This window comes from Phacochoerus africanus, chromosome 16, assembly GCF_016906955.1.
Source record: "Phacochoerus africanus isolate WHEZ1 chromosome 16, ROS_Pafr_v1, whole genome shotgun sequence".
NCBI lineage: Eukaryota > Metazoa > Chordata > Mammalia > Artiodactyla > Suidae > Phacochoerus > Phacochoerus africanus.
In genome coordinates this window covers 31,130,072-31,157,415 of record NC_062559.1, presented here as the reverse complement: position 1 = coordinate 31,157,415, position 27,344 = coordinate 31,130,072, and the positions used below count along the sequence as shown (strand labels likewise).

Sequence of the window (27,344 nt, the reverse complement as noted above, 5' to 3'; positions counted from 1 at the left end):
AGACACAAAAGTAACTGGATTGGGTGAACGTGTTTGTTTAAAACATTTATTCCCTGTCCAGGTATAAAAAAATCAAGACAGCTTATGGCAATAAAACATTAAAGAAAATTGGAAATAAAAACACAAGAAATAGAGGTTGATGGCAGAAATCAAGCACCATAGCCAGTAGAAGTTTGGAGGGAAATCTGTGGTGTTATATAATTTTTATCGTCTCACAAAAGAAGGTATATGCTTTTTAAACATATAATTAGACCCAGTGTTTTCTGATTCTAAGAAGTCATCCTGAAGGTTTGAGTCATTTTCTTTCACGGTGATTAAGGGAGAGGGACACCATGCTAAATCTTAGAGAAAAGATGCCTCACATCTGGTGAGTATCGATATGGGCATCACTTCATCTGAGGCACTTTTACATTTTGCTTAAACACATCCTTCCAAGAAATTTCTACTGCATACTTCAATCTGAGCACTTACTGAAATTATACCCCCCCCCCATGCACTGCTAGGAAATAAGCTCATTGAATACAAAGATTTCTTGATCATCTTTTCTTATCACTCATATCTCTGTCAAATGTCCGCTTCCTAGATGGGAACTTGTCTGACTTTTGTTTCCATAGAAGTCATATTCCCACAGAGACACCTGCTTATTCTAGTGTATTTTCTTCATAGTCCCTATCACTGACTTGAATTTCTGTTGAGTCGGTTCTTGGTTTCCTTATTTATTTTCTGAATATCTTACTAAAATACAAGCTATGAGGACAGGAAATTTGTCAGCCTTGTTCAAAGATTTATCCTTAGCTCTTAAGACAGTGACTAACACTGAGCATAGTATATGCTCAAAATAAATATTGGGTCAATAATGAATTAATTTTTTATACCTAACTCCAGCACAAAGTGTAGTCCTTAATAGATACTCTAAATATGTTTGCTGAATTAATTTCTAAAATTATCTTACTGGTGAGGAAACAACTTAAGGAAAGCAAACAATTTTCTGAAGGTCCCATATTTGATAAGTGGAGAATCTTGAACAGGCTCCCAGGTGTGTGCATACCTCCTTGCGCATCACTCAGCACTGCTTCAAAGAGCTGTAAGAGTGGAGTCCATGCATGTGGCTTTCAGCTTATTAGAGGATGAAGCTTAGAGAATTTTGAAAAATGAATAGTTAATCTCAAATGAGTTTTACAGAAAGATAGAATGAATTCAATTCATGTAAGATTAAGTGAAAGGAGATCCCTAGGTTTTTATGAACCCGATATGGATGATGCAGAATTAATATTCTGTTGTTAAATTTGAAGAACTCAAAATATATTTTCTTTCTCTGGGCCAGCCCACTTGCACATGGAAGTGAGCCAAGGGAGTACCTTCTGGAAGGACTAAGTTTTTCCTTAAAAGAAGCCTTAAAACTGCTCCAGCTCTTGAAAAATGTTCTTGATATAAAATGTTTCATTGCTTCATTATACAACGAGGAAAAGGAATTGAGTTCTGAAAAAAAATCTAATGGCACATTTTAATAATGGAAGCGAGTTGACCAGAAATGTTTCTCTGTGCCCTGTGAAATATTTAATTCTTTGGAAAAGTAGTTTATCACGATGGCCAATCAAGATGAATGGGCTACATAATGTAGCTGAAGTAGATGCATGAAACGACCTGTTGACTAAGGTTTTTAGTGTTGTTTACCTGAATAATAATGTTTACCAAATTTACATGTTAATCATTTTTACTAAGCTGCTGCTTCCAATAATAACTAATAACCACTGTCAGCTGCTTCTGAAAGTCTGCTCCTAATTAGATGTAATAAAAAACATACATCGGCAGAGAATGATTCATGATTTCCTGGTGTAGTAAAAATTACACATGCTATAGAGTCAAACCAGCCTAGTTTCAAATTTTAATTATGCCACTTACTAGAGGAAGTTATTTCTCTCTGCTTCATAGAGCTGTTCTGAAAAGGAAATGGAGTAACACATGTGAAGTATCTACCTAACCCAGTGCTCGCCCAAAGTAGATGGGACTCAGTAATGTAACCTAGATATAAACTCCAAAGTTATGTGTCCTACATTTGGCCCAAGCCAAAGCATTAGCAAAGAATTCAATCTTCATTTGTATCTCTTTAAGAACATGAGATGCCTCCTGATTCAAAGGTCATTGAAATGCTTCCTAAACCCTTTCTTGTTTCCTCCACAATTTTCATGTCCCTATAGCTTCTCTGATGCCTATCACTTAGCACTTTTCATCTCTCAAATAATAATAACTAAAATGTATATTTTTTTCTACACCTGGTGCAAGAAGTTACTGGGTTTGTTTCAATTCTGGTTGGTATCTGCTAAATGCTAAGGGCAAGTAGCCTGTTGTTTATAGGGAATTTCATTAGAATATGCTCCCATGTAATAAAAATAAATCAGGGCATTCAGCCTTCAATCCAAAACTGGGCTAGAGCTAGAGTTGTAGGGAATTTTATTCAAAGATTTAAGAATGAGCTTAGCCTGAACTACTAGAATTGGAAAACTCTTCCCATCTGCCAAATTCTTCCCTGCGTCTTGACCCTGGGCTCCCTCACTCAAACTTGTTTTTAGTGAATGGCCAAGATAGCTGCAGAGCAAATCAGAGAGATCTTTTTGGGTTGCAAAGAAGTCTAAGGTTGCTTAATAAATCTTGGCTCTAATTTGTTTCCTCCTTCAATTTTGAAGTAGAGTAAGACCTATCCTGTGGGTTCTTCTGCCTGCTGATAAAAGGCTTATATTGAACACAGGGCTGGACACTGCCAACCCTCTTACTAATTTGCAGCTATAAATCCCAGCTCCTCCCCACTCTGCTACACATTTGTTCTAGGTCATGTCTTCCAAAGCAATCAAGTCAAGACCACTTTATGTCAGCAAATCCTCCCAATATATCTTCACTTAATCTCTGCCACTTCTCAGTATTTAGAACCTAACAATTTTGCAGCATTTGGATTCCATCAGTACTCAACTCTCTGTTCCTATCCCAGGCCCATTGTTGCCTGAAGTTCTTTGTTTTCTGGTAGGAAGTAGCCACTGTGAGTAATATCAAAGCCTTCTTAATTGCAGACCACAAGATGGCAGCCATGTTCCGGGCCTTTCATTTCTGCAGCGGTATGGGGAAGCATCCCGAAACCAATGTGAGTAGCTCTGATAGTGATGTCTTCTTTCTAACCTCTTTGTCTAGAGAGATTGAGTTTAAAAGTAATTTTCATTTCACAACTACATAAGCACATTTTCAAAGTTATACATAATGTCATAAAGATCTGATTTTCTTCCTATAAGATCCATCCTTTCTTCCTAAAATATCCAGGCATATCCCCCCCAAAATAGAAATTCCAACATTTGTATAATATCTACCATGTCTCTCTATGTTGCAATTGTATTCTTAGACCCAGAAAATCTATTGTTCAGACAATGGGCACATTTTCTCCTATAAAATTCCAGCAGTAAGGTGGACAATTTCTGTGACTCAAGTCTAGAAGTAATGTTTTAATCTGAGATGTAGTTAAGCATATTACTTAAAGTCAAACTCTTTAAGGAGCACCCAAAATATAAACGCTGGGACCCAATAAGAACAGACCATTTTTTTTATTGCTTTATTGAAACATTGATCTATATTTGATATATAACATATATAAGTTAATATATTACATATATATAGCATATATAGGTTAATATATTACATATATTATATATATATAACATATGTGTAAGTTTGAGGTGTATGACATTATGAGTTGATACAAATATCTGTTGTAAAATGATTACCCCAACAAGGTTAGTTAACACATTCATCACCTCACATAACTATGTTTTTCTCTGTGTGTGGTGGGAACATTTAAGGTCTATTCTCTTAGCAACTTTCACGTGTATAATAGAGTTTTGTTAACTATAATCACCATGCGGTGCATTACATCCCCAGAATTTGTTCATTTTATAGCTGGAAGTTTGTGACATTTGATCAATATCTCCTCATTTCCTCCACCCTCCCAGCCCCTGGAAACCACCATTCTACTCTGTTTCTCTAAATTTAGCTATTTTAAAAATACATACCATATATAAGTGAGATCATTCAGTATTTAAGATGCTACCTTTAACAGAACTTATTCAAAGAAGCACAGTAACATTCTAAAAAGTCCTTTTCTTTATATCTAATTTGCACCCTACCACCTGCTTCCACCAGGATATGGTAATGCCCAACATAAGAACAGTTTGTATATATATTTTTGAGCCTATGTCAATTTATTTATTTATTTATTTATTTTTCTTGTCTTTTCAGGGCCACATGTGCAGCACATGGAGTTTCCCAGGCTAGGGGTCTAATCGGAGCTGTAGCTGCTGGCCTACGCCAGAGCCACAGTAACACAGGATCCGAGCCACGTCTGCCACCTATATCACAGCTCATGGCAATGCCAGATCCTTAACCCATTGAGCAAGGCCAGGGATTGAACCCGCAACCTCATGGTTCCTAGTCGGATTCATTAACCACTGAGCCAAGACGAGAACTCCCTATGTCAATATTTCATGTTTTCCTCAAAGAGAAAGATGATTCCTAACTCCTCTGCCATCAGAACATGTTTGAAGTCCATTGTCCTTAACTATTCAGCTCCCAGGTTTACAGTCACCTTACTCCTGCTGTTTTCCTCCTCTTCCTCTCAGTATCCTTAGGTAAGGCACAGGAAGTGTTTGTTATTATTTCTGATAAAGGATAGAGACCTGTTTTTCCTCAGCCCATGGTACTATGGTGGGTCCAGAATGCACCACTTTTCCTGCTACCTCTCCAGCCAATGTCGTTGATCTTATCACACACGCATGTGCACGTGAACACACACATATACTCAAGCACAGGGACACGTATGCAGCACACATGCTCATTGCTCAGCTGTGCTGCATTTTCATGGTGCGGTCCTACTTCTCTTTTCTCATCTCTCCTCCTTTGTCTCCTTTCTTTTCTCTGGTCATTCAGTAGGTTCTCTTTTGGGCTTTGTTTTCTTCGTTGATATTTGCAAAATAGAATGTAACTAGGTTGGTTTAATGTGAAAGGCTAGGTTATGGATCAGTGATTCCCAAACCCAGGTCATTACCAGAATCCTAGTAAAAGGCTAAAGAACACATCTTGGCAGCTTTGCTCTCATAAACTGGTCAGTCTGGAGTGAAGCCCAGGTACCTGTACTTATCAAAAGACTCCATGGACAATACTAATGGCCAAACTCTATGACTTTTAGCTTTAAATTCCTACTATCTAGCCCAGAGCCTGGTTAGCAGAAGTTAGTAAACGTTTGCCAATTACATAACTGCTAATTAGCTGGCATTGTAGCAAACAGGAGTGATAGTTGTTCACCATTTATCACTATGTTGTAGAGCAGAAAGTTAAATATTCCTCAAGGACATGTTTCCTTATGAAAATCTTGGGGGAAGTCTTGGTTCATCAGCAATAAAAGTGTTTACTTAAAGCAGAACTTCTCAGATATTTTAATATGGTAGGTTAAAAATGAATCTTCAAATGATAAACACACCATCAAGATTGATTGACTCTGCCTCTGTCCCTTTTAAGGTACTTTTTATGGTATTTTGTTTCAGGGAGAATCTTGGTGGACCAGTGTTATGTAGAATACATTTTGGGGAAAGCTACTCTGGGAGTGGCTGGCATACTGACAGCTCTCTGATGCTACACATCTGCATGAGTTATTGGGATCAGATCTTTCCACCTCTGGCTGCGTGTTGGAATTACCTGGGGAACTTTTAAAACTCACAGATGTGGCCATCGCCTGAAGCCAATTTAATCAAAGTATCTAGGGGTGAGGCCAGGTATTAGAATTTAAAAACATTTTCAGATGATTCTAGTGTGCTGATGAGGTTGAAAATCATTACTTAGAAACTGTAAGCAAAAGGTTATATATATAAAATTGTATATATAAATACATAATGTGAAATAATGTATTATTTCATTATAAATAATATATTAAAATATTGGCTGCCAATAATAGGTAGCATTTATTGTTAATTTTGTGCTAAGCATTTTCCTCCTGTGTCTCTAAAATGTCATAGTTATTTTATAAGGCAGATATCATTATTATTCCCGTTTATGGATGACAAAACTAAGGCATTAGGGAAAAAGAGCAGTCTACCCAAGAACATGCAAGTGGTAAGTTAGGGGCTTCCTGTTGAGGCATTTTGATTCCAGAGCTTGAGTTTTAACCACTATTTCCCTAAACTCTTCTTTTAGGCAGAATCTCTGAATGCTTAAAACTAACATGTTATTTTCATTTACTGTACTAAAATGCTAACACGAAATCTAAGTGACTTCCATGCCAAGTTCTTCTACCCACAAAATCAAACACTTTTGTATTTTGACCTTAGTAATGTATTTTTGTATTTTTTAATCTACTCCATCAGAGACTTCTGTTACACAAAAAACATAATGAAAGTTTTTCCCTGTCTTCCCTCCCACAGTTGACAATGGGATAGGGAATTGATTTAGGCCAAATCGTCATGTAAGTAAAAAGACAGTATAGTCAAAATAACTGGGCCCTGCTTTTTCTTGGGTCGTCAAACTATTTGCTGAACACACATCAACTAAGTATAAAAATATTTCCCTAATCTAATTGTCATTCCCTTATTATATCAAAACTTTCATTGACTGGACGAAATAATGGAACTTTTAGGTAATTGGGAGCATTTTTTAGCATTTTATTTCTTCCTCATGGAGAAGCCAAGGAGGAGCATGCAATTTGAAATCAGGGGCCTTCAAAAGGTGTATTGCTATTGTTCCTTCTGAAATTCTATTCCACTAATTATCTGCATATTTAAATCATTTTAGTTTTCCTCTTGGAATCCTTTAGTAATCAACACAGATCTGGCTGGTATGACCTCAGAATCAGGAAGACAGCTCATCTTCCATTTGGAATTTAGGACATGCAAACTTGTATTGTTATTTATTCTTCTTTCTCTTTTAAACATCCACACTGTTGCTGCAATTAGATATTAAGTCCCTAGTGTCTGTGCATTCTTTCCCTTTTGATTCTCAGCTCCTAGCAATAAACACATAGACATGGTTGGGCTATGCTGGGAGGAATACAGAACCAATCTCCTGTGCAGCTGCCTTTTACAACTGTACCATACAAGCAAATTAATATTCTTCAGGCATTTAAAGGTCATGAATCAATAGAAATTATTAAATTATTATTGACATGTTTTCTAGGCAGTATTTACAATACTATTTTCTTAATATTTACTTTAAAATACTTAGACTATAACATACAGCATCATTCTCTATATTTATACTTTATTAATGTTACAGGCTATCCTGTATCTCCCTCCTCCCCAAATTCATATATGAAGTCCTAACCTCCAGTAATTCAAGATGTGACGGTCTTTGAAAATAGGGTCTTTAAAAAGGCAATTATGTTGAAATGAGGTCATTAGGATAGACCTCAATCCATTATGACTGGTGTCTTTATATGAAGAGGAGATTGGGATCCTGACAGGCTCAGAGAGAAGGTCATATAAAGATATAAGGCAAAGAGAGTTGTCTGCAAACCAAAATAGAGGCCTCAGAAGAAACCAACACTGCCAGCACCTTGATCCACTCTGGCTTCCAGCATCATGAGAAATTTAATTTTTGTTGTTGACGTCTGGGGTACTCTGTTATGGCATTCCTAGCAAATTAATATGATTCACTTTATCCTATTATAATGTTATGGGGATACCTGCCATTCCAGGTAAAATAATAATGTCTTCTATTTCTTTAGTGCTTTTAATTATTCAGTGTTCTATTTTGTTGTCACTTTGGGTTTACATAACCCCTGGACAGAACGTAAGGTAGATCTCTAGTTTTTCTTGTTTCCTTTCTTGGGATGCAATTTAGCCCAAAATGAGCAAAGCAAATATTGTCCTTTTTAACAACTAGGGATGAATCTATGTAAAGATGAATTTTTATTTGAGAGCTTTTAAAAACTAGCTTTCTGTTTTGAAAAGAAAAAAGAAAGGGTTCTTCCTACAGTGTATGCAACAAATTATGAGTTTTTTAGGAGCGTGATGATTTTTACTGTTACCCTAAAGCTTGGATTAGCCATTGGAGGGCCTTGGTACAGAACCCGGCCAGAATGGATGACAGATCTAGAGGCATGTGTGAGCTCCCTGGGTTTCGAACATTAAATATTGGAATGCTATACAAATTACCTGAAAATTTTACTGGATATCAAACATAGTTTTTTTTAAATTGGCCTTCAAATATGTTCTTGTAAAAGAATTCTGCACCTGGTATTAGTAAGCACCAACGATTTTAAAGGGTCTAATTTTTTTTGTGTAACAGATGTTTTCTATATTTAATTATTTCTTTTTTTCCCCTCCATCATATAGTGTCTTTTAGTTTCGTCCACTTCTCCTTTGACAAACTTCACATGTCTAACCCCAGCTTAGTAACTTTAACCTCAGAACTTATAAAATGGGTAGGATAAAAACAGTTGCTTCATAAATATTGTTTTAAGGTGGCAGAGGGTGACACACATCAAGCCTTTAATAGGTTGATGTTCATATTCTAGGGACTAAAATAATTATGGGTGTTATTATGAATAACAATTAAAATATCTTTCCATAGGTCTCTATTGTCTAACTATTTGTGAATTCACATGAAGATATATTATCATGTGGGGTGGTTGTGGAACAATTTTCAATATACTTGCAATAGTACAGTTAGAAGATTCTTTGGGTAATATAAAGGGTTTTTCAGATAATGTAATGAAGAATCGTTTATGAGCAGTATTTTGCTTGGTATTCAGTATTGCTATTATTTCTTTCTTTTTACAGGTGTGAAATCTGGGTCTCAGTAGGAACATCCATGACCTGCCCCAGCAAAATCAGACTTAGAAGTTAGCAAAGCTCAGCTTTGTCCAGTGGCAGTATTGTAGCCAGTAAGGTTTATCCAAGACCTTGTGATTATTGTTAATTGAAAACTTTTCCCAATACCCCACCATGATGACTTGAGATACAGTCAGCATTGGCAATTTTGACAGTCTCTATGGAGGCAGAATTAAAAAAGAAGAAGTAGAAAAAATTAGCAAAAAGTTGGAGCTCAAACTCAGGCTTTCACTTCAATCCAGTGCTCTTTCCATTCCGCCATAGTTGAATTTCAGGGATTTTTTTTTTACTGGCCATTTCTGCTTGTTAAGGTTTAAAGCAAACCACAACATTAAAATCTTGCACACTGTACTGTTTATTTTACTACCTTCTATTTTCCAATAAGTAACAAACTAACGATATAGTTGGGGCTCTTAACCTTTCCTGCCTGGGAGTCATATAGGTAATTCAACACCTAATTCTCTCCCACTCCTGAGATTCCTCTTACAACTCAGGTGTTATGTCAGCTGCCTCTGTGAGGGACATCATTAGACACAGTGAGAGGAAGTCCTTGCTATGTTTCCTGTAATGATGGGAACTTATTGTTCATTCCTTTATAAAGGATCCCCTCTCTGCCTCGAAGATTGCAAATCACAACTTGACGGATGTTTTTCACGAAGGCTTCATTTTTTCCTCATAGATACTATCAACCTTGTAATTAAATGCAATTTTCTCCTTGATGTTCAAGCTTAGGGAACATTTTGAGTTCCTTTTTACAGGTGGATACCATCCCCTGTATCTTGTGCCCTGCCCTCCTTCCTTGTCCCTTCTTTATTTCCTCCTGCATGTTCTTTGCCCTCCATTCTTTCTGTGAGTTGGAAATCATTTTTATTTTGCTACGTGTAAGCGTCTTTGTATATACCTAAAAGCCTTCTGGAACAAATCAATCAAGCAACCTAAGCTTTTGTTTGTAATTCACCATCTAATTTCAGGATACCTGGCTGTTGCAGAGAAAAACCCAGCGATTTCACGTATTTTATTTTGTTTTGGTTCACCCTGCCAACTTACCAGGTAACAGCCTTGGGATCTATAAGAAGTTCAGCACTGCTTCTAAGCAGCAGATATGCTCATAAAATGATTAAGTAACCCAGCAGAGGTTGTAAGCCAGTTTCTCTATGTGAGAATTACTAGGCCACAGAATATTTTGTTGAGAACAAAGCAAAGTATAAAAAGTCTTTCTTTTTTTTCTTTTATTATATTATTTATTAAGATACAACATATTCTTTTAAAATTTTTTTTCTTGGAGTATAGTTGACTTTCAAAATTGTGTTAGTTTCAGATATACAGCAAAGTAAATCTGTTACACATAGCCATATAGCCATTCCTTTTCAGATACTTTTCCCATACAGGTTATTACGCAGTATTGAGCAGATTTCCCTGTGCTATACAGTAGGTCCTTGTTACCTATTTTATACATAATAGTGTATATATGTCAATCCTTTCTTATTATTCATTTGTAAAGAAGATCAGGCAAGACATTAAAAATTATACCATGGGAAAAATGCCCTGCAAAAAACTGGATTGAACCAGAAGATCCAAGAGTATAAGTGAAATCTCTATAAATTAAATGATTGGAAGAAGTCTCTGCTTAGAAAAAAAAAATCACTCCTTTGTATAATATGTTAGTCTCTTACAAAACATTTATTTAAAATATTTCAAATAGTGTCATCCAACTGCCTTCCTTTTCCACTGACCTCCTACCCAGCACCTTTAAATTGGGCAGCGGGAGATGCTGTAGTGAACATATTATCTTTATAATTTCACAAGCCCCTCAGCTGGAGTTCAGGATCAATTCTCACACTTTAATCCTATCTGCCAAAGAATTTTTAAACTACATAACTGACAAATAACCTGAGCTGTAATTTATGGATCTTTCCTCCATGGGAAGCAGATAGTTACAGCTGGTTTTTAATACAAATGGTCTTACAATGCTATAAAAGCTGCGTGATTTTACCAAGATCAAAACAAACAAAAACAAAAACAAAAAATAAAACACAGGAGCAACATCAAAACAGTTGTTAGGCCTTTTGCCTTTAATAAAGGACAAATTCTGGACATAGTCTCATCACATTTTTTCATCCTCAGTCCAATCAATGTATTTTTTTTTTCTTTTTAAAATTTCATTGATAACCTGGAAGGCTAGTCACATCATTGTTTACTTTCCTGATTAGAATACTGTTGCTTTAGTAAAAACCTTATATATAATATATTTAGATGGCAGTGTCCTTTGAATTGCATGTCTGTACAGTGGACCCTGGAACAGTAAGAGTTGACTGTGCTTGTCTACTTGCACGTGGGTTTCTTTCAATAGTAAAAACTCTAATTATCACATGATCCATGATTGGTTGAATAGGGATATGGAACCATGGATATGGAGAATGGCTGTAGGTTATATTTGGATTTTTGACGGCAGGAACTGTTGGCACTCCTAACCCCTGTGTTGTTCAAGGGTCAACTGTGTTTGGAAAAGATTCAATTTTTTATCTCATTTATATATATCCAGACTCCGTAATACCTATCCAGGTTTCCCCATGTATCCAAATACTTATTTTCCATCCATGTCCAGGCTTTTCAAAGGATGGCAGCAGGTCTCAAACTGCACATATCATCCTCTTTCCCTATACCTAGTCCTCTTTCTGTGTTCCTGTTTCAGGGAATGCCATGGCTATTTTGCTTTCCCCCACTGAGTACATTCAATCCATTACCTCATAAATGACTCAGAAATCCATCTTTTCTCCTTCCCCAGTGCTGTTAGAAACTCTCACCTGAGTTACTATCATAGGCTCCTGTGATGTTTTGTTTCATGTGTCAGCTTGACGGGGCCAAGGGCTGCTGGACAGCTGGTAAAACATGATTTCTGGGTATGTCTGTGAGTGTGTCTCTAGAGGACATTAGCATTTGATTCAGGATACTGGGTAAAGAGTTTCACCCTCATCAATGTGAGTAGACATCACCTAATCCGTTGAGAGCCTGAATAGAATAACAAAGGTGAAACAAGGTCAGATGCTCTCTTTTCTTGAGTCAAGATATCCATCTTCTCCTGCCCTTGGACATGGATGCTCCAGGTTCTTGGGCTTTCAGACACCAGTGACCACCCCACCCCTTCACTCTCTTGGGTTCTCGGGCCTTTGGACTTGGACTGAATTATTATATTGCCAGCTTTCCCAGTTCTTCAGCTTGCAGGCAGCAGATTGGGGGACTTCTAGGACCCCATAACCTCATGAACTGGTTCCTATAATTAACCTCTTTTTATGTAAACTTTTAAATCCTATTGGTTCTGTTTCTCTGAAGAAACTTGAGTAGTACTGCTCCCAGATGTGACTCTTCTTCCATTCATTCTCCAAAGGCAACCAGAAAGATCACTCCGAAGAGCTGACATAATCATGTCAGCCCCCTATTTAAAATCCTTTGGTGTGGTTGTTGGTTTATTGCTTTTTATTCTTTTAGAAGAAATTTTAAGCTCCTTACATAGTTTCAGGCTCTTTTAGATATGCTTCCTGCCTCGGCTCATCCTTAACCTTCTGATGTCCATTACTCTAGTTTTAACCAAGTTACCTTCATTTTAATATTGCCTTATACTCCTTTTAGCTCGTTGTAGCTCCTCCTTAAATAAGAATTTTCTTCCAATGACCCTTCTTCTGCCAAGACTCATCTAGGTGCCCCTACAAGGCACTAGGATATGATTTTTCCTGTAATATCATTTTCCACAATATATCTTGTTTATTTCTTTTTTGTATCTCATCTACTAGACTGTAAGCAACCCGTGTCCTGTTCATCTGCAGATGCGCAGCATCCAACATATTATTCAAGTCAAACATTTTCAATGTGAGTTTATCTCTTACCAACATTCTTCTCATATTTCTTCAATAACAGTTCATATTATAGCTTCATTGTTTTAGTGATTTTAAAAAGTATTAACAGATATACTAAAGATTCTACTAGACGACTATTCAGTTTTGGCAAAATTTAAACATACTCTGATTATGGGGACTTTAAAAAGGAGCTATAATTTGCTAAATATAGTTATATACTACTAAAAACAAGATCTTTCAAAATCTTAGAGTATTTCTGTGTTATGCTATTTCTTTTGTTTCTTTTTCCTTCTTGGCAAGAATTGCTTTTTTCCCTATTTAACATAAAATTTAGTCACTATTATCTTGACTATATGCTATAAATGATAAAGTTAAAAAAAGATTTTAAGAAGTTATTCTTCTGCCCACAGATAAGGTTATACTTAAAACTTTCCAAAGATAAATCTGTTTAATTTAAGAACGACCTTAGAATGTATGTTTTAGGAACAACATAACATGAGCATTAATTATAACTAATATTTATATGAAGATAGAATGCAGTTCATTGAAAAATTTTACTCTGGCAATGCATAATACTGCTTAACATTACAAAATTCTGCAATGCATTTTATAGTAGACTCCTAAATAACTTCTTTTAAATACTGAAATATTTATGTATACATTCGGGTAGCAAAGATAAAATATCGGTCACATTTTTCCATTTGGGGAAACTTTAGTGTTTCTTTGAGCAGCATGATAAAAATCTCAGTTTAACAAATAGTGTAAGTTTGTAGTTCATTCCCGGCTCTGTGACTTTTCCTGTTTAGTTTTTAGCTTACTTGGTTACATAACCATTGCTTTTGCTTAAAGGTCAGCCAAGAGTAAAGTTATATCTTGCTGGAGGTGAGATGTAAACAATGTCTGATCTTGCCCTGCCATTTTTCTTAAATCTTCCACAGAGCTGGGTGAAATTGTGCCAGTATTCATAAAAGAAGATTATGTTTTAGAATCTGTATTGTATTATTCAATAAATATTTCAAGGTGTCTGCAAACAGGGATTAATGGGTATTATATTTCAGGAAACCAGAAAGGTATCAACCTGAAGAATTAAATAAAACACTCATGTTTGATGCTCATATAAACTGTAACTTAAAATGTGTGTAAACTTCCTTTTCCTTTTGTTTCATTTTCCTGTCATAAGATAATGCAAAATAAAACCAAAACGAGACCAAAATGAAAGATTAAAAAATATATAAATTTGACCTTCACACTGAAAACTAATACCTCTCTTCAATCATCATGGTTAATAGTCAGCGATGGTGCCTGCATGCAATTAAAACATCGGGATGAAAAATGCATGTTACAAAGTCTCAGTGGCACATTGCATATCAGTGCAATTGGAGGCATCTGGACAGGAAGGGGCAGCACCATAAAGTTTTCCACCTGAAATTTTGGGTGAGGTATGCATTAAAACATTCAATCATATTAAAAATAATTAGATTCTAGGGAAAAGTTTTTGGTTTTTAAAACATTCTATTTGTGTTATCACTGTACATTTTAAGTTGAATCTCAATTCAGTGCTTAAGGGAATCATTAGTGATCTTAAATTTTTTTTTTTTGTTTTAAATCTGCTTTAAAACTTCTGCAGAGAGCTAGCTGAATACTCTATTCCTGTGTTTCTGTCTCTGTTCTGCTCTTAAAAATTCTGTAAATGGGAGTTCCTGTCGTGGCGCAGTGGTTAACGAATCCGACTAGGAACCATGAGGTTGCGGGTTTGGTCCCTGCCCTTGCTCAGTGGGTTAACGATCCGGCGTTGCCGTGAGCTGTGGTGTAGGTTGCAGACGCAGCTCGGATCCCGGCTTGCTGCGGCTCTGGTGTAGGCCGGGTAGCTACAGCTCCGATTCAACCCCTAGCCTGGGAATCTCCATATGCCGCGGGAGCGGCCCAAGAAATAGCAACAACAACAACAACAGAAAAAAGACAAAAAAAAAAAAATTCTGCCTAGACCATCCTTTAGTAATTTAAGACATCCTTTCTCCTATTAATTCATTTTTATTTTTTTAAACAAAAAATTAAAGATGAGCACCTCTCCTTCAAATGTAACCTAGCCCTTGAGAAGGGGGGGAAAAAAGTATGACCTAGGATCTCTTTTGAATGTTATTTTCATTGTTTTTTTTCTTCCAAGAAAAGTCATATTTTTGAATAATCCAGGTCACATTCTGGGCTAGAGTGAGGAACTCCAGGGAGGACTAGATCATGACTAATTCTCCTTTTTGTATTTTTCTTTTCTTTTTCTTTTTTGCTCTTCAGGCAATTTTTTTATTGAGATTTAATTGACATATAATATATTAGTTTCAGGTGTTCAACATAATGATTCCATATGTGTATACATTGTGAAATGATCATCACAGCAAATCTTGTTAACATCCATCCAAGTGACTTTTATGCATGTTAAAGCTTGAGAAGGAAGGCTTAGATAAGTGAAGCTCAGCCTGGGCTTCCAATTAGGGTCACTGTGGAGTTTTAAGAACTGTTGTCACCTGTGCCCTCCCCTACAGATTCTGTCAATTTGTCTGGGTGGGAACATCAATATTGTTTTTCATGAAGTGCTCCAGGTGATTCTAAGGTGAAGCCAGGATTAAGGATGGGACTATCAAGTATATATGGAGAGTCGATTCGTCTGGCTGCTGGTTGGTGGGGAGTGCCAGAGCCTGGTGTCCGTGGGTATGGTAGGGCACGTCAGGGCAGCCCACGCGATCCACACTGTAGGAGAAGGTGGGGGCGTCCGTGGGAAAGGCAGGGCTCCTGAACACACTCAAATATTAATCTTCACGTAGGAACTCATTGTTCCTGAATCTCTCCTGGCAGAAAGAAAGAGAAAAAAAAAAAAAAAAAAGGAAGAAAGGAAAGAAAGAAAGAAACGTGTATTTCAAGTTCTGTTTTCCTGTGGGTGTCATGGCAGCAGGCAAAGGGTCTGTGCCGAAGCTTTTAAAGGCATAGTCTCAAGATGCATATGCGATTTCTCCAGTTTATTTCACCTAAGGAAGCCACCCAGCGAAGGAAAAGGACGAAGTGGAAGGTTCTCAGGTAAATATTGTGTCCTGGTCAGGGCAGTGTCCTGTTTTCCTCCTGCAATGCCATGGGTTCAGAGCATGCAAACCCTTCTGTGTTTCTCTAGTTCCTGCCTAATAAGTTTGATTTCAACTACATTTTTCCTTCTCTTTCTATGACAGGCAAGTGCTCTTTAGAACATTTCTTCCCTCTAGGCCTTTTCTCCATTTTCCTCATTTGGACATGCTCACTTGGATATGCTTTGAGCAGGTCTTACCATTAATTAATGACCTGCAACTACCAAAAATATTCCCTTTGTAACAGATTAACTTGGGGGTGTGTTGATAGCCAAGATTCTTTTTTTTTTTTTTTTTTTGGTCTTTTTGCCATTTCCCGGGCCGCTCCCGCGGCATATGGAGGTTCCCAGCCTAGGGGTCAAATCAGAGCCATAGCTGCCGGCCTACACTAGAGCCATAGCAATGCGGGATCTGAGCTGCGTCTGCAGCCTACACCACAGCTCACGGTAACGCTGGATCTTTCACCCACTGAGCAAGGCCAGGGACCCAACCTGCAACCTCATGGTTCCTAGTTAGATTCGTTAACCACTGAGCCACGACGGGAACTCTGATAGCCAAGATTCTTAAGTGGTATAAGGTGGAGTCCTGGGATATTAGTGAAGAAAGAGATTGTCTAAACTTTAGATCCTATCTGAATGCTCCATCAGCTCAGTTTAGACAGATTACGAAAATGCACATCATGGAGTTGCTGCTGTGGTAAAGTGGGTTAAGGATCCAAAGTTGCCACAGCTGTTGTGTAGGTTACAGCTGTGGTTCAGATTCAGTCCCTGGCCTGGGAACTTCCATATGCCTTGGGTGTGGCCAAAAAAAAAGAAACAAAGAAAAAGAAAATGCACTTCAAACAGGATGGCATTAGTGGCCCAGAATAACTCAGAACTCTCTGAAACAGAAGAATAATTAGAAGAGATGAGATCTCTAGACTACTCAAAGAATAACTATGTAAATTCACTCTTAGAGATGATAGAATTGGGGCACTATGTATGGCTAAACACTGGACTAAAACTAATGCTTTTTCATGATTAGATTGAGATTGTGATTTACTTGTTTTTCTGGCCGATAATGCCCTAGCAGTGGTTGTGTTCTTTGGAGAACATTGGCATCAGCTTGTCCCAATACAGCTGATGTTAACTCCATTCGTTTGCTTCAAGTGCTCGCTGCCTGATTCCCCCATTACTTCTCTTATTTACTGTAAAAATTTCATTTAAAAGTAATCTAAAATTGGTCAAGGAACTGGACTTATGTTGAATTTTAAGATGCCACTTGTCCTATGAGAAATAGAGTTCCTTTTGTGGTAGGAACCATATATTGTGAGCTTATAAGTAACTGATAAGAGCATCAGTGTACCTGTCCCTGTATACTTCTCCACCTAAATCTTACTCACACATCGTGACTGCTTGCTCAAAATTGGGTTCTGGAGGCTGCCAATCGCTCGCGTTCCTGGCTGCGATTATCTCCAGAAGATGAATCACCTTAATTACCTTCACCTTGGTCTTTGGCTTCTGTTAAGCCCACGTGAGACTTGCTGAAAGGAGGTCTCCCGGCCAGGATCTTCCAAACATGCCTCCAGAGAGTCAAGAGATGCCTTTGACAAAACTGATCAAGTTAACATTAAATTTGACACTGAAAAGAGAGTTCAGGAAAAGTGCCTCACATATTTACCATTTTGGCTTATGGATAAGAAGAAAACAAAGCAATTAAGTTTGAATTTGACAAGAAATTATTTTTATATAAACTCGGATGCTTTCCTTTTCATTTCCTATTCTTTGAAAGGGAAGTTGCTGTCTTTGAGGCTAACAACTTCCATCTATAGCTAATGCAAGAATATTTGAAAATACCATCCTGAGCTAGTAGTGTGAAAATCAGCAAGAAAGATTAAACTTTCTCCACACATATACAGAAACTTCACTGGCAATCTTATATGTCAATGTCCTTAACCAATTATAGCCTAAGCTATTGCAATAGAACTTTAACCACCTGACAAAGAAACTATGTAATACTTCATCATATCTTTTCTTTCTCTTTTCTGTAGTGATACAATTTGTGATTTTTAACTGAGCGGATGCTACCCAAAATTAAAAACTACATTTTCCTGGTTATCGTATCTAGGAGTGATCTGGTACATGTAGTTTCTGATGAGTGGAATGAAAGTGAAAGCTGTATGTCCACCTTTTAAGGTATTTTCTTATTGGGAGAAGACATCCTCTTCTTCCTTTTTCACCTTCTTGCTGGAAAGTGGACATGATGACTAGAACTGAAGCAGTCACCCTGGACATGAGATGATTGGGGCAATGTAGGTTACAGTATTATAGCAACAAGATAGAAGGAACCTGGGTCTCTGACATCTTGAAATGACATACTGAGTATGGGTTACTGACATCTGAACTTAAACGTGTATCTGAATCTTACAAGTGTATGTGTATCATGCATTGAGAACAAAGAAGCAGGAATGATTGCTTTATGGTACCTAGTGTAATCATACAATTGCTTCTCAGTAGCCTAGCCTATACACTAATGAATGGTTACAAAATTTTGATGGCATACAGTATTACAGTCCTATGCATCATACAGTATTGGAAACATTGTGGCATTTTAAAAACTATTACCTGTGAGAGAGGCTGATAGGCAATTTTGCCAATTAAGAGAGGCATACTGTACTATGATGTAATTCTTTGCAAGCAAAGTTAATGAACAGTAATAAAATGAACATGTTTATATTAAATATCACTCACCTCATACCTATATAAGAATAGGTATACAAGTCTGGCACACAATATTCTATATGGTGAATACTTAGGTGATGATGATGTAAAAACATCACATGTAGTTTTTGCTGTTCATATACTAGATTTCCATACAAACACAGTAGGTAAGTTGATTAAACTGTACAGTGTGATGACTATTTATTGTTCATTAAGTGGAAGTGGATCATCAAAGCTCGTCATCTGTGCAATGAGTATCCTTAGGGGAAGGAGAGGGGATGTTTTTGCTGTTTTAGGGGTGACAGAAGTGGAAGAAGAGGCAGGTGCACCTAGTGTTACTTTATGGAAAGATGTAGTAATTTCTGTTAGACTTTTTTGCTTTTTCATTTCTCTGACAATGTTTTTCCACAGTACCAATTCTCCTTTCAGCAATAGCCTTCATGTCAGGGCCAATATCACAGAAGGATCCATGTCCTAAAAGATGTCAAAAGATCCCTTGAATAATAATAATTTTCTGCCAGATTCTTTAATGTCAATTTGTTTTCTGGCACTCCTTTCTCTCCATCCTCTTCCTCATCACATGACGCTGGTTCAGAAGCATTCACCTCTATCAAGTGGTCTTCTGTTAATTCCACCGGTGTGGTGTCTATAAGCTTTTGCATTTCTCCAAGATCCATATTAAAATCCTTCATAGCCTGCTTCCCTCCACCCCCAACCTTTTTGGTCATGTCCACAATCTCTTTCATGATTTCTTTGATGGGCTGTGACGCATGCACAACATCTGGACATAGTTTTCTCCAGCAGGAGCTTACTGGTTGGGGCTTTCATACTTTTTCTATGACTGTGATGGTGTCTGCAGTGGTGTAATCCTTCCATAACTTCATGTTCTCTCCATCTGGGTTCTCTTCCAAAGCATTGACAATCCTTTCCGTAGACTACCATGTGTAATGAGCCTTAAAGGTTCTCGTGACCACTGATTTATAGGCTGAACTAGAGAGGTTGGGTCTGGGGACAAGTAAACCCCTTCAACCCTGAAGGGAATTCCAGAATCAATGGGATTCTAGGTGGCTAGGGGCATTGCCTAATACTGAAAAAGAAAAAAAAAATTAAAAGGAAGCCCCTTACTGGCAAGGTAATCCTGACTTTAGGGACAAAGCATCAGTGGGATCAACCCAGAAAAGGGGTTCTCAATGTCCAGGATTTCTTACTGTTCAAAAAAAGTCTGGCAGCTGGTGTTCATCTTTTTCTTTCAAGGCTCGGGGTGAGCAGCTTTAGAGATAAGGGCAATCCTGATCACAAACCCAACTGCATTTGCACAAAAGTGGGAATGTAGCCTTTGCTTTCCTGCCTTAAATCCTGGTGCTCACTTCTCTTGCTTCCTCATAAATGTGTTTTGTGGCATTTTTCCCCAGAATAGGGCACTTCGATCTACATTAAGAACCTGATTCAGAAGATGTCCTTTTTCCTCATCGATTGTCTTAATGGCATCTAGCAACTCATGAGCTGTCTCTTGTTTGGTAGAAGATGCTGCTCCTGTTACCTTGAATTCGTTTTTTTTAAGCCAAACCTCTTTCTAGAATAACCAAACCATTCTTTTCTGGCATTAAATTCTTCAGCTTGAAAACCTTCCTTTTTCATTTCCTTTAAATTGTCATGTAATAAATTGGCTTTTGCTCAAATCCTATTAGAATCTTAGAGGTATGCCTTTCTTATAGCAATCCTGCACCCACATAAAAGCTGCATTTTCAACATGGGACAAAAAGGTATTTCACAAAAAGTGCAAGGATTTTACACCTGCTGGTGTAGCTGCAGAGATGGCTTCACCAATTTCCTTTTATTTTTTTATGATGGTCCTTAGGCTGGATGTATTTATGTTGAAATGGTGGGCAACTGCTCCTGCAGACCTCAATCTATGGTATAAGTAGAGTAATCTGACTTTTTCTTATCATGCCTTGACTTTGCTCTGCTCCTTGGGAGTACTTATGGCATTACTAGTGGCAATTTGTATGGGTCCTGTGGTGCTATTCAAGGTTTATTGTATTGGAGTAAACACGATGAAAAATAGTGAGGGCTGTGAGAGATCACTTTTACTGTGATACGCAATTTACTGAAGAGACAACAGCTCATATGGAGATGATTAGTGTCACATGGCTTTCTAAACAGATATTTGCAACATGAGCTCACTGCAATAGCAGCAGAAGGTGGCTGTGAAATTATTACAGTAGTCCAGTAGGCACTCCAGTTAAGATGCAGTATTAAATCAAAAATACATAAATTTTGTTTGTCTTTTCTAGGGCCACACCCACAGCATATGGAGATTCCCAGGCTGGGATTCAAATCAGAGCTGCAGCTGCCGGCCTACACCACAGCCACCGCAACACGGGATCTGAACTGCGTCTGTGACCTACACCATGGCTCATGGCAACGCTGGATCCTTCACCCACTGAGCAAGGCCAGGGATCAAACCCGCAACCTTATGGTTCCTAGTCGGATTCGTTAACCACTGCGCCACGACGGGAACTCCCCTAATACTGCATCTTTGTGTTTGTTTACATTTCTCCCAACTGTGAATGGTGCTGTGCATGGTCTATAAGTGTGGTGTGCATAAGTACTGACAAATGTAAAGTTTTTATAATAGATTTGTTTATTTTGTGGTTGCAGGTGATAAAATAGTATCTGGATATATTTTGTGTATTCATGACATACCAAAGTTTTTCTTAATTTTTTTCATTATTTCTAGGGTATGTGATTCATCTATGAGTTTCTTAAAATTGTCTCAAATCTCCAAAAAATGTTCCAGTATCTGTTGGAAAACACCCTCATATAAAGTGGACCCATGTAGTTTAAGCATGTATTATTCAAAGGTTAACTATATGATATATAAATATATATAAAACATCATCTTTTCTTTATCCATTCATCCATTGATGGACTCAGGTTGTTTCCACAGTTTGGCTATTGCAAATAATCCTGAACCAACAGGAGGTGCATATGTATTTTTCAGTTTTTGTTTCCTTCAAATAAATACCCAAAAATGGAATTGCTGGTTTCCATTTTTTATTTTTTGAGGACCCTCCACACTGTTTTCCAGAGTCGCTGAACCAATTTACTTAGCCGCCAATGGTGCACAAGGATTCCCTTTTCCCTGAAAACTCACCAACAGTTGTTATTTCTTGTCTTTTTAATAATAGCTGTTCCAGCAGGTCTGAAGTGATATCTCATGATTTTGATTTCAATTTCCTGATGATTAGTGGTATTGGGGACCTTTTCTTTACCTATCGACCCTCTTAATGTCTTCTTTGGAAAAATTGTTTCAGATCCTCTGACCATTTTTAAATTGGGTGTTTTTTTTTTGTTTTTTTGTATTTTGCTATTAAGTTTGTATGAGTTCTTTATATATGTTGGATATTAACCTATTATCTGATAGATGATTTGCAAATATCTTCTCCCTTTTAGCAGTTTGCCTTTTAATTTTGTTTACAAATTGACTTTTAGGGAATTCCCGTCATGGCTCCTCAGAAACAAGTCTGACTAGTATCCATGAGGATGCAGGGTTGATCCCTGGCCTTGCTCTGTGGGTTAAGGATCCGTTGTTGCCATCAGCTGTGCTGTAGGTCACAGACATGGCTCGCGTCTGGCATTGCTGTGGCTGTGGCATAGATCAGCAGCTACAGCTCCGATTCAACCACTAGTCTGGGAAACTCCATATGCTGTGGTGAGGCCCTAAAAAGACAGACACACACACACAAATTCATTTTTAGATATTACTCATCCTAGTGCTGGAACTAACTACAGTACAAGAAATAGAACAAATGGTGTATTTTTTTCTGGTTGTTTGGGAATGAATTTCAGTTTAACAGTTCTATTGATATAGATGGTAGTAAAATGAAAAAAATATTTATTTATTAAAAAAATGGAATAGATAATTCTTACATAATATTAAGGAAGGCAAAAAAAGACTCATAAGTATTTCTTCCATGACCTCTTTCCATGGTCAGTATTTAAAATTATTCTCAACATAGATTTTCTTAAACATCCTACTCCAAATTTTTGTAAAAGATAACCAGCCACTTTCTCATATTCATTAATTATATTTTAAAAGTTTTTATGGTCATTCTAAATCTTCTTGGACCTACAATATAGAGAAGCAGCTGGAATTCTTTCCATTTAATTTGTTAAACACTTTTAGAGATCTAGATTTGACTAATAGCATGATAGAATCCTCAAATGAGCAGAGTTTTCAGATTAGATGTTTACTAATCTAAAATCTAATCCTCAAATGAGCAGAGTTTTAGATTAGATTTTTACCAATCTAAAATATGCCAACCTCTATGTCTAGTTGATACTGTCTGTTGCAAATTAGTTACGCTGTTCTCTTTTTGAGTTGTAAATGTAATTTATGTTAAGTAGATTATTTACATATATTACCATTTTAAGAAATCAAATGACAGAATTTTTACAATATTAAAAATGATGCATTTCAAATTTTATAAAAAGAAAAATGAAAATTAAGTGACAATGTTAATGTGACTATGTAACAAAAGATCTACGTTTGGTGGTGGATGGGGAACACCAAAAGGATATACCAATATTAATAGGATAAAAGATCACTTTAAATAATATATACTGAAGAGCTTTAATCAAAAGTAGCGGTTACCAAATCCATTCTTTGATTAGAATTGCTAAAGTGTTTTTATTTTATTTCATTTTATTTTTTTGGTCTTTTTGCTATTTCTTGGGCCACTCCCTCGGCATATGGAGGTTCCCAGCCTAGGGGTTGAATCAGAGCTGCAGCCACCGGCCTACGCCAGAGCCACAGCAATGTGGGATCTGAGCTGAGTCTGCAACCTACACCACAGCTCACGGCAACACCGGATCCTTAACCCACTGAACAACGCCAGGAATCGAACCCACAACCTCATGGTTCCTAGTTGGATTCGTTAACCACTGCGCCTCAACGGGGACTCCTAAAGTGTTTTTAAAAGACAGAATTGCCTGGACTTCATCTTATATCTATCACGTTAGAATCCCTATGGGTAGTGCCTGGTAATAAGCATTTTTAGAAAAGTTTCCAAGGAAATTTTAGTCCATTGTTTTGTGTTTGGGACCTTGCAGTACAGTATCTATTCATTCTTTTAGAATATTCTGATTTGTAGAATTTCCTTATTAGAGCCAAAACTTAACACACCCTTCACTTTTATTGAGAATGGCTATAAGGAATGGCAACTCTTGAAGCACTTCTGAGTATTTAGCAAAAATTAACACTAAGGAGAGTATCAGTGGACATGCATTAGGTCTGATAGGTGGAGTGAGGATTCATGTGCACCAGACATTTGTTCTGAGCCTAACCTAAAAGGTACAGGTCAACATGAATGAAGGCCATCAAACTTAAGATTTTGACGTTTTGATTTCAAAGCATATGTGACGTTTAAGCGTGTGCTAAAAGGGTTAACTTCTTACATGTAGATATTTTTAATATAGCAATATTTTTGTAATTCTGCTTTTTCCTTCATTTTTAAATATATTAGGTACTAAAAAAACCTGATGTGGCCTGGACCTCTCTCAACTTTGAATGACCCTAGCTTAATACATATCTTCTATTTAATGACTTATGAAAAGAATTTCATTTGAAAATTAGGTAATGAGAGTTACCTAGTGAAAGACTTACCTATCTTGAAGAATTGTGAGACTGGGCATGAACAGAAATGCTGGTCCATATTCGAAGATTGAGACGTATAAGAATAGATAACTCAGCTTTAGCTTGCTCCTTGATTTATACTATTGACCCAGCAAACCAGCAGAACAGCTAATCCATATCAGAGAACAGTGGAGATGGTTACCTATCTCCTGTTGCCTCTGTTGTTCTCACAGAGGCCTGCATATCAGTAGTACCTTTGCAGAGTTAGGGATCCATTCAGTGAGACGAGCCCAGGGCCAGGTATCTGCTTTTTATTTTCATTTTTATTTTTTTAGGGCTGCACCAGCAGCATGTGGAGGTTCCTAGACTAGGGGTCAAATTGGAGCTGTGGCCGCTGGCCTACATCACAGCAACATGGTATCTGAGCCACATCTACAACCTATACAACTCACAACAGTGCTACATACTTAACCCACTGAGTGAGGCCAGGCGTCGAACCTGCGTCCTCATGGATGCTAGTCAGATTCGTTGCTGCTGGGCTGCAAGAGGAACTCCAGGTATCTACTTTTTATACACATGGCTCCATGGAAAGGCCACTGGCATTCAGGGTCCACCTTGAGTCTACACTCTACCACAATCATGTGCTTCTGAACTCTTGTCTTACTCCACAGTCAAGCCCAGAATGTTTGATTAAGCCTCCTATAGGCTGATAACTTATCCTGCCATCAAGTTACTCTTTTATTTGGCTCTTTGTTTTTGTTTTTGTGTTCAGTCTGTGTGTGTTCCGTCCATGATGGCAATAAGTTGGTCTTGCTCATCACTGAATCCGCAGTGTCTTTGATCATGCTTAGCCCAGAGTAAGTGCTCAGTGATTACTTGTTAAATACATGAATGAATACAGCAGCTTCTGTTAACCTTAAAAATTAATTTTAAAATTTTATAACAGGTTTTTGTTTTTTCTTTTTGCCTATTCTAGGGCCATTCCCACTGCTTATGGAGGTTCCTAGGCTAGGGATCTAATCAGAGCTGTAGCCACTGGCCTATGCCAAAGCGAGGTTCCTAGGCTAGGGATCTAATCAGAGCTGTAGCCACTGGCCTATGCCAAAGCGACAGCAATGCAGGATCTGAGCTATGTCTGTGACCTACACCACAGTTCATGGCAATGTTGGATCGTTAACCCACTGAGCAAGGCCAGGGATCGAACCCGAAACCTCATGGTTCCTAGTGGGATTCGTTAACCACTGAGCCACGAAGGGAACTCCTGCTGTTCCCTTTAAATAGCCTCCTCAAAACTTTTTTTGGAACACCTCAAACTATTTTCTAAAAATTAGGTTGTACCATGACACATACCTTATTTTTGTTATTTTTTACTTTAAATTTTTGCTCATTAATTAGCCATCTTTACTATGTATAGAACACTATATGGGGCACTTGGAGAAATGCAAAATATATATAAGACATAGCCTATATTTGAGATGATAAAAACCATTTATTCATCTGCATATATTTGGATGAACTAGACTTAATAATGTGTTAGGAACTTAATAAATGGAATTTCCATACAAATATAAATATGTAGATAAATAGATAAGGAGATAGTTATCTAGCTGAAGTTTGATACTGGTTAGAAATTGTAATTAACCAAATCATAACAAAATAAATTTTCTATGTAAAAGATTTAATACAATAAAAAAAAACCTGGGGAAACCAGGAAAGTTCTCATGTCTTTCCTAACCCCCCTATTTCTAATCACTTCCAATGAAATAACCAAAGAATCAGTTAATAGTTGGGAGTATTTCATTCTTTACACATTCTATGCATTTATGTTAATACAGAATAGATTTATCCAATTCTGAAAAGGCTAAATTATTTGGCACTAGCCATTTGCTTGATTTAAGCTAGTTTGACATTTTGAACATTCTTTATGAACAATGCTTTATTATTTTCTAAGCTGATTTATTTTCCATTATTTAGTCATATTTCACCTTATTGTCTAGGTGCTAAGATGACCTCATTTTGAGAATATTTAGCTCTTGAGATACTGGTTGATACAAAATTTGCTTTCTATATACATGTAAATATCTTAAAATAGCAAATAACACTTTTTAATTATTATTTAAATTTAACTTATTTTAAAAAATTTTAAAGTGAATAATGGATGCGGTTTTTCTAATTACATAGTGTCAGTCTTTCATACAGAGGCATTTCTTTCTTTTTCTGGTATAACTCTACCACTCTGGGCCTTATGCTCTTTGAAAATGGACTATTTCTAGGCAGGGGTTAAAAAAGAAAGTAGCCCTCTAATGGCCACTGACATATTTGCTGAAAGCGCGAAAGATTCTTAAGAATAACTGTGAGAAAAGAGAATTTTGGGAGTTCCCTTCCTGGCTCAGTGGTTAATGAACCCCACTAGGATCCATGAGTATGTGGGTTCAATGCCTGGCCTCGCTCAGTGGGTTAAGGATCCAGTGTTGCTGTGAGCTGTAGTGTAGGTCACAGATGTGGCTCGAATCTGGCGTTGCTGTGGCTGTGGTGTAGGCCAACAGCCATAGCTCTGATTCGGTCCCTAGCCTGGAAACTTCTGTATGCCACAGGTGCAGACCTAAAAAGAAAAAAGAGAGAAAGAATTTTGAGGGCTGCTTGTCTCCAGTTCTTCCTCTCATTTTATTCGAATGAGCCACGTCTAGTCCAACTAGATGCTGTTGTAATAGAAAATTAAGCATTTAGATTTCAGATAATGTGCCTTTAAATATATGCGCTTAGTTCCCAAGAAACTTTTCCTTTCAAAGTGCATTGATGTAATGTGCGTTCAGATCAGAAAACTCAATCAAAATGTATAATTTCTTAAAGCATGTAATGAATCTAACAAAGAATGGGAATCATGTTCTCTGGCTCTGAAATAGAGTTTTTAATGCTACAAGTGCATAATCTGGGTGCTAATTGTCAGAATAAAAATACCTCAAGCTCTAATATTCCAAGGGGCTGGCTCAAGGAGCTCACCAGCATTGAAACAAAAGGAAAAGGCATGATTAACTCTCATTTACAAAACGCAAGCATAGCATGTCCACTAATCGAGATTTAGATCCAGGCTAGAAAGTATTTTATGTAAAGAAATTATTAAATTTTCACATTAGCCTACTTTTGAGTCATAATAAATTGCTTGAGCAAAATATGTCCTAGGAGTGGAAAAGGGA

The 27,344-nt window shown here is 37.3% G+C and overlaps 1 non-coding gene across 1 annotated transcript; it reads left to right on the top strand.

Moving 5' to 3' along the window:
- The first annotated feature begins 8,879 nt into the window (after positions 1-8,879).
- On the top strand, positions 8,880-9,022 carry LOC125117824 (U4 spliceosomal RNA). Its single transcript, XR_007132732.1, has one exon. It is a non-coding gene; the product is annotated as a U4 spliceosomal RNA (small nuclear RNA).
- Positions 9,023-27,344: the final 18,322 nt, after the last annotated feature.